Below are 12,373 nucleotides of genomic sequence, written 5' to 3' on the forward strand. Positions count from 1 at the left end.
GGCGACACCGCAGGGCTGGGGAGGAAAGGGGCTCGCTCCGGGCGGAGAAATCAGCCGCCAGCCCCGGGTCCCTCCGTCCTCAGGATGCTCCCGGCAAGGTCGGCTTCTCCCGGGCGGGATGCGCGCTGAGAAAAGCCCGGTGCTGGGGAGCGGGGCTCGGGGGCGGCGGGGACGGGGGGGCTTCTCCATGCTTGGATTTTCGGGGGGGGGGGGGGAGGCAAGGTTTGCCGAGAAGTTTGTGCCCCCCTGTAGGAGGGCTGCGGGGGCTGCCCTGTGCCTGCTGGGGTGGGGGCTCGGCGGTGCCCCCCCCCCCCCCGCCCTGGCACCCGAAGAAAGCATCCCCCGGCGGGCGGCGGTTCGCCACGCGAGCGTGTCGCTACCTGGATAAAAATGTAATTAAAGAATAAAATAGTAATAAAAAATAACAGTAATTGAGAGATACGGCCCAGAGAGCGGCTGGCTGCTAAGTCATGCTCTAACAAACAAGCAATTAATAGATACAGCCGCTAATTACGAAGCAGTTATTCCTGTTGTAAACGGTGCTCAGCGGCAGAGAAAAGCGGTACCGAAAGGCAGCAGAGGGAAGGCAGCGATAGGGACAGGGCAGCATCATCCCCCTGACCAGCATCCCCCAGGCAGGGCAGGGGAATTCCCCTTCCCCTGGACCCTGCCGGACCCTATCTCCTCTCTTGTAAGGATGCCGCGAGTCTGAAACTGCCTTTTTTTTTTTTTTTTTTTTTTTTCTCCCCTCCTCCCCAGCCAATCTAAGGCAACGCTTGCCAAGAAACCGTGGGCTTCACGCTCCGAGGTGTCCTTCCCAAAGATGATGGCATGGGGAAAGACCGTACAAAGGTGTCTGGTGTGAGCAAGTTTATGATTATTATTACTATTTTTAATTCAGTAAGCCCTTCATTGAGAAGGATGTGATCCTTCCCACGGTGGGTGCTGGCAACACGGCTGTAGGGTCTGCAGGCAGAAGGAGAGTGGAGGGCGGCACCGGGAGGACGGGAGGAGCAGCCCCTTTGCCAGGGCATGGGGAGAAGCAGGAGCTGACACTGAGGAGGGAAAGTAAAACTGTCCCCATCTGCACAAAGCAGGCTGGCAGCAGCGCAAGGAAACAAGGCAAGGAGATGTTTGCAGATCCAGGAAGCTGAGTGGTGATAAAAAAAACAGTGAGACATGAGTCTCGTTTTTTCCACTCTTCAGTTTAAGATAAGGATATTTTGGGGGCGCTTCATAGCCTTTCTAGTATTTTTTTTTTTTTTTTCAGGGATTCTCATTTGATTATGAAATAATGCCTTGGAGTTTGAATGACTCTGAATTACAGATATGGATAATGAGTCTTTAAAAAAAAATCCCAGAAATGTATGCTTCACACCCCTTTTTTGTGCTAACTTTCAATGCACATGCTCATGTTTCCTTGGCACAAATGCTCATGAAAAATGAATTTCACAGTAAACTGCCAAAGTATGTGAAACAACCCAGCTTTCTCTTAGCAAATAATAGTATTTGTGCCAAAAGTAGCTTTGAACTCATCCAATTAAGGAATAGTTTAAAAAAGTACAAAAAGAAAAAAAAAAAGCCCATAAATAGAGAGTGTGAATGGTCCATTGAATTGAAGGGAAAATAACTGGATAATAAATAATTAGAAAAAGCTGTCACCTGTCAATGGATACTCTGAGTGAAAAAAAAAAAAAAAAGATACTGCCAAAACCTCAGTACACCATTGCATTTGCTAAATAAGGTAATTAATAATTATTTGTTGAGTCCTAATAAATCATAACAGCCAGAGCAATAGAGTTTCCAAGCACAACAGTGAGCCAGCCTTCCCGACACACTTGTAAGCAATCCACTTGTCATAAAGAACCCGCGCCCTGCGGTGATTCTACTTGTCAAAAGGAACGGCTAAGGGATGCCTTCCTTCCCCACAGGCCGTTTCTGCAGAACAGATTTGTCCCATCCTTCCGGCTGGGAGTCAGCGTCTCCAGTCCCTTCTCAAACCCCGACTTGTCAAATGAGTCCTGTCTCCCTGCAATATTTATACGCACTACATCACCTATATTTCACAGCTACGTTGAGGTAGACAGTCTCCGGGACGGATGTGGTGTTCAAAGAGAGCAAATCATAGCCGGCACAATGTCACCAGGCAAGAGATGACTGAAGAAGTGTGTGAGGCCAAGGTCCAGTTACAAGGACATTAATTCTCTTTGTGTCAATGTTTTCATGCTATAATCTGGTGCAGGCTGTCATTTATTTCTTCTCGGAGATGATGCAACTATCTGTGGTTCCCGGTGATCTCTTGAGCATGTGGCCTGACATTTCGGTCACCTCTTTCTCGCTCATTTTCTTCGCAGCACAACAGTCACGAATGCCTCCAAGTTTGATCTCTTCCTTCCTCCCTCCCCACGCACACACATGGAAGTGAGGGCAGCCCAGCTGGAAGCTTTCCTGCGGCATTTCCCTTGCTATTGCCTCCTAAAAGGGAGTAGAAAGAGGAAGTAGGAAGGGGAAAGGAAAAAAAAAAATGGGGCACCTTAAAGACAATGGGTGACTTTGAGTGCTGCAAGAGAGTTGGGAAGGGGAAAGCCAGAGGACTCTGTAGCACTGCAGCAAGGATGGGAAACCCAGGGAATTATAACTGCAGCACAGGGCTGCATCAAGGAGCTGGGAGCACAGGGGTGCTCCTGCGGTGCTGCTGTGCCCTGCTGAGCTGGGGAGGCACTGACGCAGCGCAGCACAGGCCCGGGGCAAGGGTCTGACCCAAGGTGATGAGATAAGGCACACAGGAGCCAAGCAGAGGGAATTGGGATGGGCAAGGGAGAGCCAGCGTCTGTGGTGTCTGTGTGGGGAGAGGGAGCCCTGTAGGGCTGCTATAAACACGTTAGGGAAACAGCACCAAGCGCTCTGCAAAGTGAGAACTGCTGGAAGATGGGGAAGCAGGGGCTAAGCTACAATGACAGGATGAAATCTGTCCACTGTCTGTTTTCTCTCTGTTTAATTGATCTTCATAGGAGAACTGTAAAAATAAATAAATAAATAAATAAAAGCATAAAAATGCTAGTTTGTGATTCTGAAGTGCTGGAATCAGCATCTCTTTGGGGGAAAAAATCTCCCTAGCCTGGAGTGGTGCTTGCTGCCATCCTTAACATTAGGCTGGTGCTGCTTCTGCCGTGGATCCTCCTGGGTATCTCCTGCTCCCCATACAAAGCATGCCAAGGTAGGGCTATAAATCCCAAGGGCTCTGCTTTGCTGTCCTCAATTCTCTGGTGTATTCCACCCCAGGGAATATACCTATGCTGTGTTTGCTTTCTTCCTAGATGCATTTTACATAGTACCTCTGAGCCTCTTGTGTATTCTCTGCTTTTTTTTTTGATTAACTCTCCCCATCACCAAGTGTGTTGGGCACTGAAAGGAGTGATGAAGAGGGAACCCACCTCTATTCCTCACCCCGGGTACTCATCCTGCCCCGGCTTCACCACCCTTCCTCCCTGTGCTTGCGTGATGCAGCCAGTCCCTGGGCCATGCTGGGAGTTCTGGCACCTGTCTGACATTGCACCGGGTTTTGCTTTTCCTGCCTTTCCCCAGTTACACTTTGAGAAATTTCTATTTCCTGGTTCAGGCTTATCTGAAACCCGTTGCAATCCCTTCCTCTGTGATCTCCATGTGTGGCCACTTTTCTTTCCTCAGCTCAAGTGCTGACACACTCGCACACCATCCCACTTCTTGTGCACTAAAACCACAGGCTTTTAACTCAACATTTTCTACCAATCTTTACGCTTTTTAGACTATATATCTAGTTTGCCAGAAATCCTGCTGGTTTTTTTTTGCTCTTGTGCTTTAGGACAGATAGGGGCTGGTGTAGGGGTGCAGACAAGTGTCTCAGCACCACTGGAAGCATCTTTTGCCTGTTTCACCTTTTCTTTGATCTTTTTTTTCCTCTGCCTCCTTCTCCTCCTGCATTCATGCTTTCTTCTTCTTTACCACCCTCCCTTTCATCTGTAAAAAGTGAGTTGGAAAAATGTCAAGCTGGTGCTGGTCAAAGGAACTTGTTCTCCTTTCTTCCACTTGCTTTCATTGCCTCAGCCCCCATCTTCTAGCATGTGTCTCCCAGAGTGCACAGGTAAGGGATGTTTTTTCACCAAGAGCAGATACAAAAGGCTGGGTATGATCCTCCCCTGTTGGTGCTGTCTGCCACTGTCAGCAAAGGGCGCATCGATCACTGGTCTTTTTAGCATCAGGCAGATGATCTGAAATGTGTGATCTCTGGCCCGCGGTGGAGAGCGGGGTGCTGGGGAGGGTGCAGGAGCTGCTCCTCAAGATGCCTTCAGCCAGAGCCTTGTTGCTCGAGCAGCTCTCCCAAAGGGCTGTGCTACTTTTCCTGTGAAATGTTTCAAATACAAGTCACAGCATGGAGCGGGTTGTCAGGAGCTGATGTAAAACATGCGCAGGACAACCTCAGATGGGGTCTTGCCATCACAGCCTTGGTGGAGACAGCCCCTGGCCACAGGTAGCACGTTACATCTCCCATACCCTGACATGAGGAGGAGGCCATCCTGCAGAGGCTCTTTTATGGGATCTCTCAGGTTAGGCTGTGGTCTCACAGGCCCTGAGACCATTGACTGGTGAGAAAACGCCCCAGCTGGTACCTCCTCACTTCAGCTGCCCCATGACCACCCTTGTCTGGGGAATCTTTGCAAGGGAAGCTGAACTATTAGCAATGCATTCACTTAAAATTGCACACGAGGAGTTCCTCAGTCCCTTTTTGTCTCCAGGCAGAGATGCCTTCACTTTAAGAAGGTAAGCATCTGTATTTTGGATGAAAAAAGAAAGCTGCAGGGAAAAAAAGTATTTTTCCACCAGAATCCCCCCTCATTACTGATCCCAGACCACGACAAGGTGGTAAAGACGGTTACAGAAAGATTCAGCAGTGTGCCAGGCAGACTGCAGAAAAGAGCATGCCATTCATTGCCTGAAGCATCCCTTTTGCTTTCTGAGGAGCCATGTTCATCAGCGCTGCAGCTCTCTGTAACGACAACAAAAAACACATGAAACCCAGAGGTGTAAGGAGCCAATGTGCACTGCGACCATCCAAAAGCTCAGGGGGTCAGACTTTGCACAGGTATTTTCCTTGCTGGATGCTCTACATGGACCATGAGTTACCCCCTCAAGTTACTCATGGCTTTTCATCTTCAGCTGTTCTTGGCCACTGCTGAACACTCTTGACTTGAGGATCCAGTAATTGTTGTCTTTGTGTGAACCTGTATGTACATCCACACACACACATCCTTTTACCCTCCTGTCCAGTGATGCACTACAGCTTCATTTTCACAAACCACCTGTTCAAGTCAAAATACCTTAATCAATTCTTTGTGAAAATTCAGAGGATGCAAAAGAACTGTGTAAAGAAGCAAAAGCATTTGGAACTGTGCCTGCTGAAAGGATGCTTTATACACATACACCCCCTCCCCAAACCTTGCTGCTCCCTCCTTACCTTTGGTGGGTCTGAACCACAACTCCCTGGTGCCTCAATGCTTAAATACACTTACATCCTTAAGGCACAGTGGCATCCTTGTCTTTCCTCCGTAACCTGATAGACTGTTCCATTTTAGAAAACTCATGGTGAAAGACTATTTTGATTTATCATGACTATTTATAACACAGCTCTCTGGCAAACCAGAGTTAGAAGCACCATTACTGTACAGCTGTGTAACGTGAGCCAGCTCATACTAGAAATTAACAGAAAAACCCTAGTGGGTGGAAATTATAGAAGCACCAACCACTTCTTTTTCATCTGAGCTGCCCCTAATCATTTTAGCCAAGCTGGGGCTGGCACTACCCGGGGACACAGTATGGATGTGCTGAAGCAGAGAGTCAGAGTTTGCCAGCACAGGGTTTACCTGCCCCTGCCAGGAGCAAGGCAGAGGTATGGGCAGAGCTGGGAGGGAATACTTTCTTCTCTCATTCCTCAGTGTGGCTCCAGACAGACAGTATTGCCACTGAACTGTGTATTCCTATGTATAATTACTTGCTTATTAGCTGGAGAGCTCATCATGCCAAGAAAGTTAGTGGGAATACAGAGCAAAAACATTTCTCCTCTCCCTGTCTTCCAGACCAGAGAAGTAACAACAGATCTTGCAACCTGCAGGGAACCTCCACCTCCTCCACCCTTTATTGCCTGGAGGAGGTTGGAGTTTGATTGATTTCTCAGTTACATTTAGTCCCTAGAAGAAAGAGAAAAAGAGCTAATCACGCTAGCCTGATGCTAGAGCCAGAGATGTTGATGGCCATGGCCATTACCACTTTCAGTGCCATGCTGGGCACGTGTCCCTGGCCGGGGACCTCACACTGAGCCGTGAGGATGAGGGGAGCTCAACCACACACCATTCCTCAGCCCTTCACAAAGGACTGAGACAGTGGGAGGAATATCACAGTGTCAACCTAAGGTAAAGACGAATACAGGGCCACAGGAGTCGAGAGATGGTTTGGTTTATTTATTGTACAGGAGGCATTTTTTAAAAGCTTGGAAATGCAATGCAGCTGTTGCAACCTCCCACTGGGGGCTCACCAGATGCTGAGGTATTTTCCTGTACTTCCCTCATGTCTCGAGCATTGCACACTCACCCTGTGGGTTTCCAAAGAAGTTTCTCCATGCAGCTCCCCAGAAGGCTGCACTCCAGCGAAAGATGAAGCCATTGCCATGGCCAGACAAGCTGCAGCATCCAAACTTCCCTAGGAAAACTAGGTGAGGTATTTGAGTAACAGCAGCAGACTTCCCTATCAGCAAAATCAAGCAGGGAAATTAGTGGAAAATAGCATAATTTTTATATGGATCAAATCATTCACAGGTTACAGAGACAGAAGGAGACACTGCTGGTCTGACCTCCCGTTCTAATCAGAGCACATTGTAAGGAGTAACCTCCAGTCCTGATTTCTAAGAAGCCAATAATAAACCATTCATTTGTATTTCATACAGAGTAATGCCATATTTCATCAGGATGCACAAACCTGTATTCTGAAGGAACAATACACATTTGGGATTGGATTTACAGCTGTTTAGTAGCTCTCACATTTGCAGGCAAACTGCAGTACCTGAATGGCCGGGAGGTTTCCTGGCATGCGGCAGTGGGTGTCAGGACAGAGGAGCTGCCTGTCCACCCAGCTTCAGCAGGGACTGGGGAAACCAGCAAGATCCAGGAGAGAGGGAGAAGCCAGGGGAAAGCTGGGGCAGGATTGACTTAGGAATTAATGAGGGCAGGCAGAAAAAGGAGGGTGCAAGAAGTGGCCCAAGGGGGGATAAAATAGGGATGCTGGGGCAGCTTGAAGCGTGGGAGGAGAAATGAGGGCTGTGGGAAGGATGCTGGGGGAAAACAAAAAAATGAAACTTGGGGACAGACAGGATGTAGGCTGGCATTGCTGGGGCATCACAAGGGCAGGGAATGATGGTTCTGGGGGCTGAAATGGGGTCCTGGGCCAGGGGCAGGGCTAGGGAGTCCCAGGGTTGGGCAGGGACCGTCAGATCTGGTGGTGCCCTCAGGACCCTGGCTATTCTGCCCCTTTTTCTGCTCTTATTTCTCTCCATCCCAACCCGTCAGACTTCCCCAACATATCCTGTCCTTGCAGGGAACAGGAAGGGCTGGAGGGGCTGATGGGAAGGTGTGGGAGGAAAAGCCAGCCCAGATCCCCTGGCTGCAGCTGGCCGTGGGGACGCCATGCAGTCTGACCACCTCGGACAACCTGGAAGTGAGCTTACCCTGCTCCAAACAGCTTGCATGAGCTCTCATATTAAATCCACTTCCACAGTCATCACGTCTGGAAAAAGGACCTCTGAGCCCCCACAAACAGCAGACATTTTGATGAAAGATGCTTGAGAAAGAATATTTTAGTGAAAACAAGAGATGCCTGTCTCTTTGGAAAATGAACATTGGCCGATCAAGAAATTACCAATAGAAATTTATCATATTAGCACTTTTTTTTTCCTCCTTGCTTGTCTTGGTGGAGAATAACATTTCATTTTCAAACCACAGTTCTACATTTATCATCCCTGATTTGGTAAATTGCCTCTTGCAGAAGCGGTGTCTAACCTACCTTTATTTAAGACTTTGCAGGATAATGTGTTTATGTTGGACTCAGAGAGGGTCACAAAAAAAGTGACAGGTGCTGCAAACATATTGAAATGGAGGTAATGTAAATGATTTTAGATTTAAAATATTCCTCCTCAAGTAACTTCACACTTTCTGAAAATATTGTATTGTCAGTGAGACTTAAATCTATAATCTTGAAAGCAAGAGGAGTTTTATTGTCTTTCTCCTATATTTTCTTCTTAACAGGGATCAAAATCAACCTTTCAATAAGCCTCTCTTTGTAGTCAAAATAGAAGGAGGTGAAGATACCTCTATAATCAGAGTTGGCTCAAGGCTTATCAGCAGGGTAGGCAGAATTTAATTTTGTAGCCCAAGGATTTTCTCTTCATCCCTGGGCAGGCAAAATTCAGCTGTGTGGTAGCGTCAGGGTGGGTACCTCCCGTGACGTGTTTCTCTTTTTCTACCCCCATCTTGATACTGCACAACTCTGGGGGCAAAGGCTGGGCGGGCAGCCTGCTCCTGCTGCTGCAGCAGCCATCCCTGTCCCTTCTAGCATGGGCAAGGGGCTGCTGGCTGCCCCTGGCAGGCCACCACCTTTGGCAGCCAGCAGCTTTGCCTGTTGCCCAAAACCAGCCCTGTCTGTAATGAGGTACAGAAGCTTGTGCCTGCAAAGCCGAGCCTGAAATCATTATCTTGGAGCTGCAAACGCAGCCTCACACTTAAATTAAAGGATGCAGATAATTGGGTTATCTTGTATAAAACAAATTCTGCCCTGTAAACTATAACCAGGGCACACCATGCATACTCACGGTGCCAGCCGGGAATGAGGGGTATTGGGACTGAGGTTGGCTTACCCCAAACCGAGAGAGAACCGCTCCTGCGCCCTTGGCTTCCACACCTGGACTGCAGGGGATCACGACATTCATGCGCATGTCCCCTGTTTGTGCTCTGTGGCAATACGATCAAGCTGATGCTTTCCAGTGGAATCAATATGAAAGGCAGAGGGCATCAACAAAATCATTAATAAATTTCTCTCAATTATAATCCACTTTCTTCAAATACAGCTGTTGCTGGAGCCTCCAGCCAGAATTAATGATATGGAAAATCTGAAGGACAATAAACAGTATATTTGTGAGCTAGAGGGATCAGAACAAACAGTACACAAAAAGGGAAATGTCAAAGGGGTTAAATCTTTAATAAACTACTGCTCCAAAAGCATTTGATAAGCTCTCCTTCAGATGGTTCACAACCACACTCCCTTGTTTTCAGAGTCAGGCTGGTCTTTTTTAAGCTAAACATGTTTCACAAGACAAAATTGTAAAGGAGCAATAATGGGCCTTTAACAGAGACATAGATTGTAACCTTATTTTTACATTTTCAAATATATTTAAAACATCACGAATGAAAAGATTACACATTTGTCATGGCTGGAATTCCTCATTCCTCATAGGTATACAATGTTCAGCGTGTAGCATACCAATATTCGATAATTTGTGTTGTTTTTTTTTTTTTTTAAGTGAATCAAGCAGGTACATTTTGCAATTGTTAGTACTAAGGGTAATAATATACACACACATATGCATCCACCCACATAAGCATGGAGAGGTTAATGCTGATCTAAAAATATTTTGCATGGCACAAAGAACACAGAAACATTGTCAACAGAGCTGTTGGAAGACACGGCAACATTTAATGGGACGTTTGTAGTCTTGGGCACGTGAGTGCAGGATTTAATCTGTGTTCATCTGTCCAGCCTGGGCAAACACTGCATTTACCTCTTTTGAAGTAGTTTATCAAATGCTTTGGGATGAAAAAGGCTACAACCCCTGTATGGCTTAAATAAAGGAGCCAACAACAGAGACGAAAAAGGCACATTTATGAAGCCAGGAAGGAACCAATAAGTTTTCTTAGGCCTGATTTCATGTCACAGGTGCATTTCTGTTACTTTTGAACTTGCCAAGAGCGACTCAAAATGCAGAATTCTAATCCCCCCAAGGCTCAGAGACAATCAATCACTGATGAAGGGGAAATGCTGAATTCCCAGTATCTTGCCTTCTCCAAGAAAGCCTGTCGGCTGTGTAATGCAAACTAATCTGTTTCAAGAATCAGCTTTTTTGTTTCTTGCCCTGGTTCACGTACATACACACATCCAGGGGGAAAGAGAGAGAAAGACAGAGAAAAAGAGAGAGAGGCCACATCCACACATATCAATGACTGCTCGAAGAAAACAGGTAATACACGGAGCTGGAGCTGGAGCAAGGTGGGACTGCTCCGCAATTCTCCTAGTGAACTGCAGCTGAGATCAGCCCAGAACCAGCAGAAATAAAACACTGCACAGAAGATGAAAACCAGGGCATGTTTTTCTACTGGCTGAGGGAGGGGGGGAATAGCTATAGATTGTAGCTGGGAGAAGCAGATGGCAGTGTATTAAGAGGACAGGGCACTGCTGCTGTTGCAGCCGCTGCCGCAACTGCCACAGCTCAGCTCTTTCCCATCTGACAGAAGGGCCCCTGGGCAGCCAGGGATGAGTCAGGCTCATGTGTGTTGCACAGGCGTCTCTGGAGGACCCCACTCTTCTCCTCTCATTTGTGTCACGCTGCTTCAGGGTTCGAAGCAAGTCGTGCAGCCCAGACATCCTACGAGCACCATCCTTCCCAAGCAGCTGAGCCATGGCCAGCTCCTGATGAGCACCCTCTAGATCACACAGGATGGGCCCCTGCAGTCTCTAACCAAAGGTGCCACTGGCATCTTCCGAGTGTTGCACTAAAAAGGCTCCACCTGCAAACACGAGGACGGGCAGATGTGTCTCAAAGATTCAGGATTTAGCAAACCCACTTAAAACTCCAGGTTACCCTTTAGCACTGCTGAATGGTCTTTGCTGGCTCTGGAGACATCTCATCCCCTGACCAACACTGGCCCCAAAACCCCATAGACAGAGGAAGCAGGAAGACAGCATTTTAAACTTGAGATTGGTGGAAACACATATCCAGTGTATCCCACCAACCACCAGCTGCTCACAAAAGAGAAACTAAGACAACGACGGCACCCTGGGTTGCTCTCTTTTACACAAGATGTAGCTGTTGGTTTGAAGCTGATGAGCAGTTTCCTATCCTCAAAAGACTATTTTAAGATCCACACAGAGCAGTTGGTGGACAAGCTGTGTTGATGAGGAAGAGAAGCAGCAAATCCTTTCCACCTTCATCGCTAATGCTTCCTCCTCCTGGAAAAGAGACCTGAGGCTCCCTGCAGCAGGCTGCTGCCCTGGCAGCTGGGAGGGGAAGGGGTACCCTGGTCTGCCCTCAAGCACCAGCCTGCTGGCTGAGGGCTGTGCTAGAGGAGGGGAGACAGTCTGGATGAGGATTTATCACTCTCTGTGCTTTGATACTTTCTGTGGAAAAAAAAAATAATTAAAAAAAAAAAACAGGGTTACTTAGCTGATGTCATGCAAACATTTTATGCAAATCTTATCTTTGGCTTCTGCATACTGGTACATAATTTGCATCTGATTATCAACTTCGGGTCTATTGTTTTTTTCTAAACAGAATTCCTGCTGCTGAAAGGTTTTGGATTGACAACCCTGGTGAATAAAGTCATCTTTTTAACTAGTGGGGCAGGAGAAGAACAGCTTCCCACACAGAGTGCCCTGCCATTATTTCTTATCCAGGCCCAACAGAATGGATGCCAGCCCTTGGCCTCTTCTGAGCCTGCCAGCTGATGTAAAAGGAGGTTGTGAATATGAAACCCATGTGAACTTTCTACAAAGACAACCCAAAATCCTTTAAAAAAGAACAGGTAGTCTGTTAGGTTGGATTCACATTCATGCTTCATGCACAAAGTGTTCCAGTACCTAGCTGGCTCTCACGTGACACTCAAGTATCATGAGAAAATTCACACCATGGGATCTTCCCAAGCAAAATGAAAACCTTTACCCTCTTGACCTAGGGGAGAGGAGTCTTTTGCTCCCCCTGGCACATACACAAACACTGCCAGTTGGATATAGCCCTGTCCACAGCAGCAGCAACATGTTGGGTCCTTTTCCTGGCTGTCATAGTGTGTCTTGCTTTGTAACAAGGTAAGTCAAAATGACTTGCCTAGGGTTGGAGCGGCTTAGCTCCACTGGAGTTGGTGGTGTGACTTCAGTTTACCTTGGTTAAGATAGGCTCAGTTACACTACATTAGTAGAAGCTTTTTGGGAAGACCTGTGTAGAAACCAATGATAACCATAGATCATGGTCTTTTAGTTCTGCAGCCTCTGGATCTTATCTGTTGCCTCCTCTGTGTCTAGAAAGATG

The 12,373-nt window shown here is 47.4% G+C and overlaps 1 long non-coding RNA gene across 1 annotated transcript; it reads left to right on the forward strand.

Moving 5' to 3' along the window:
• The first annotated feature begins 4 nt into the window (after positions 1-4).
• Positions 5-3,013, forward strand: LOC121067669. Its single transcript, XR_005818374.1, has 3 exons — positions 5-98; positions 760-861; positions 1,932-3,013. It is a non-coding gene; the product is annotated as an uncharacterized LOC121067669 (long non-coding RNA).
• Positions 3,014-12,373: the final 9,360 nt, after the last annotated feature.

The sequence above is a fragment of the Cygnus olor genome, chromosome 3, assembly GCF_009769625.2.
Source record: "Cygnus olor isolate bCygOlo1 chromosome 3, bCygOlo1.pri.v2, whole genome shotgun sequence".
Lineage (NCBI taxonomy): Eukaryota > Metazoa > Chordata > Aves > Anseriformes > Anatidae > Cygnus > Cygnus olor.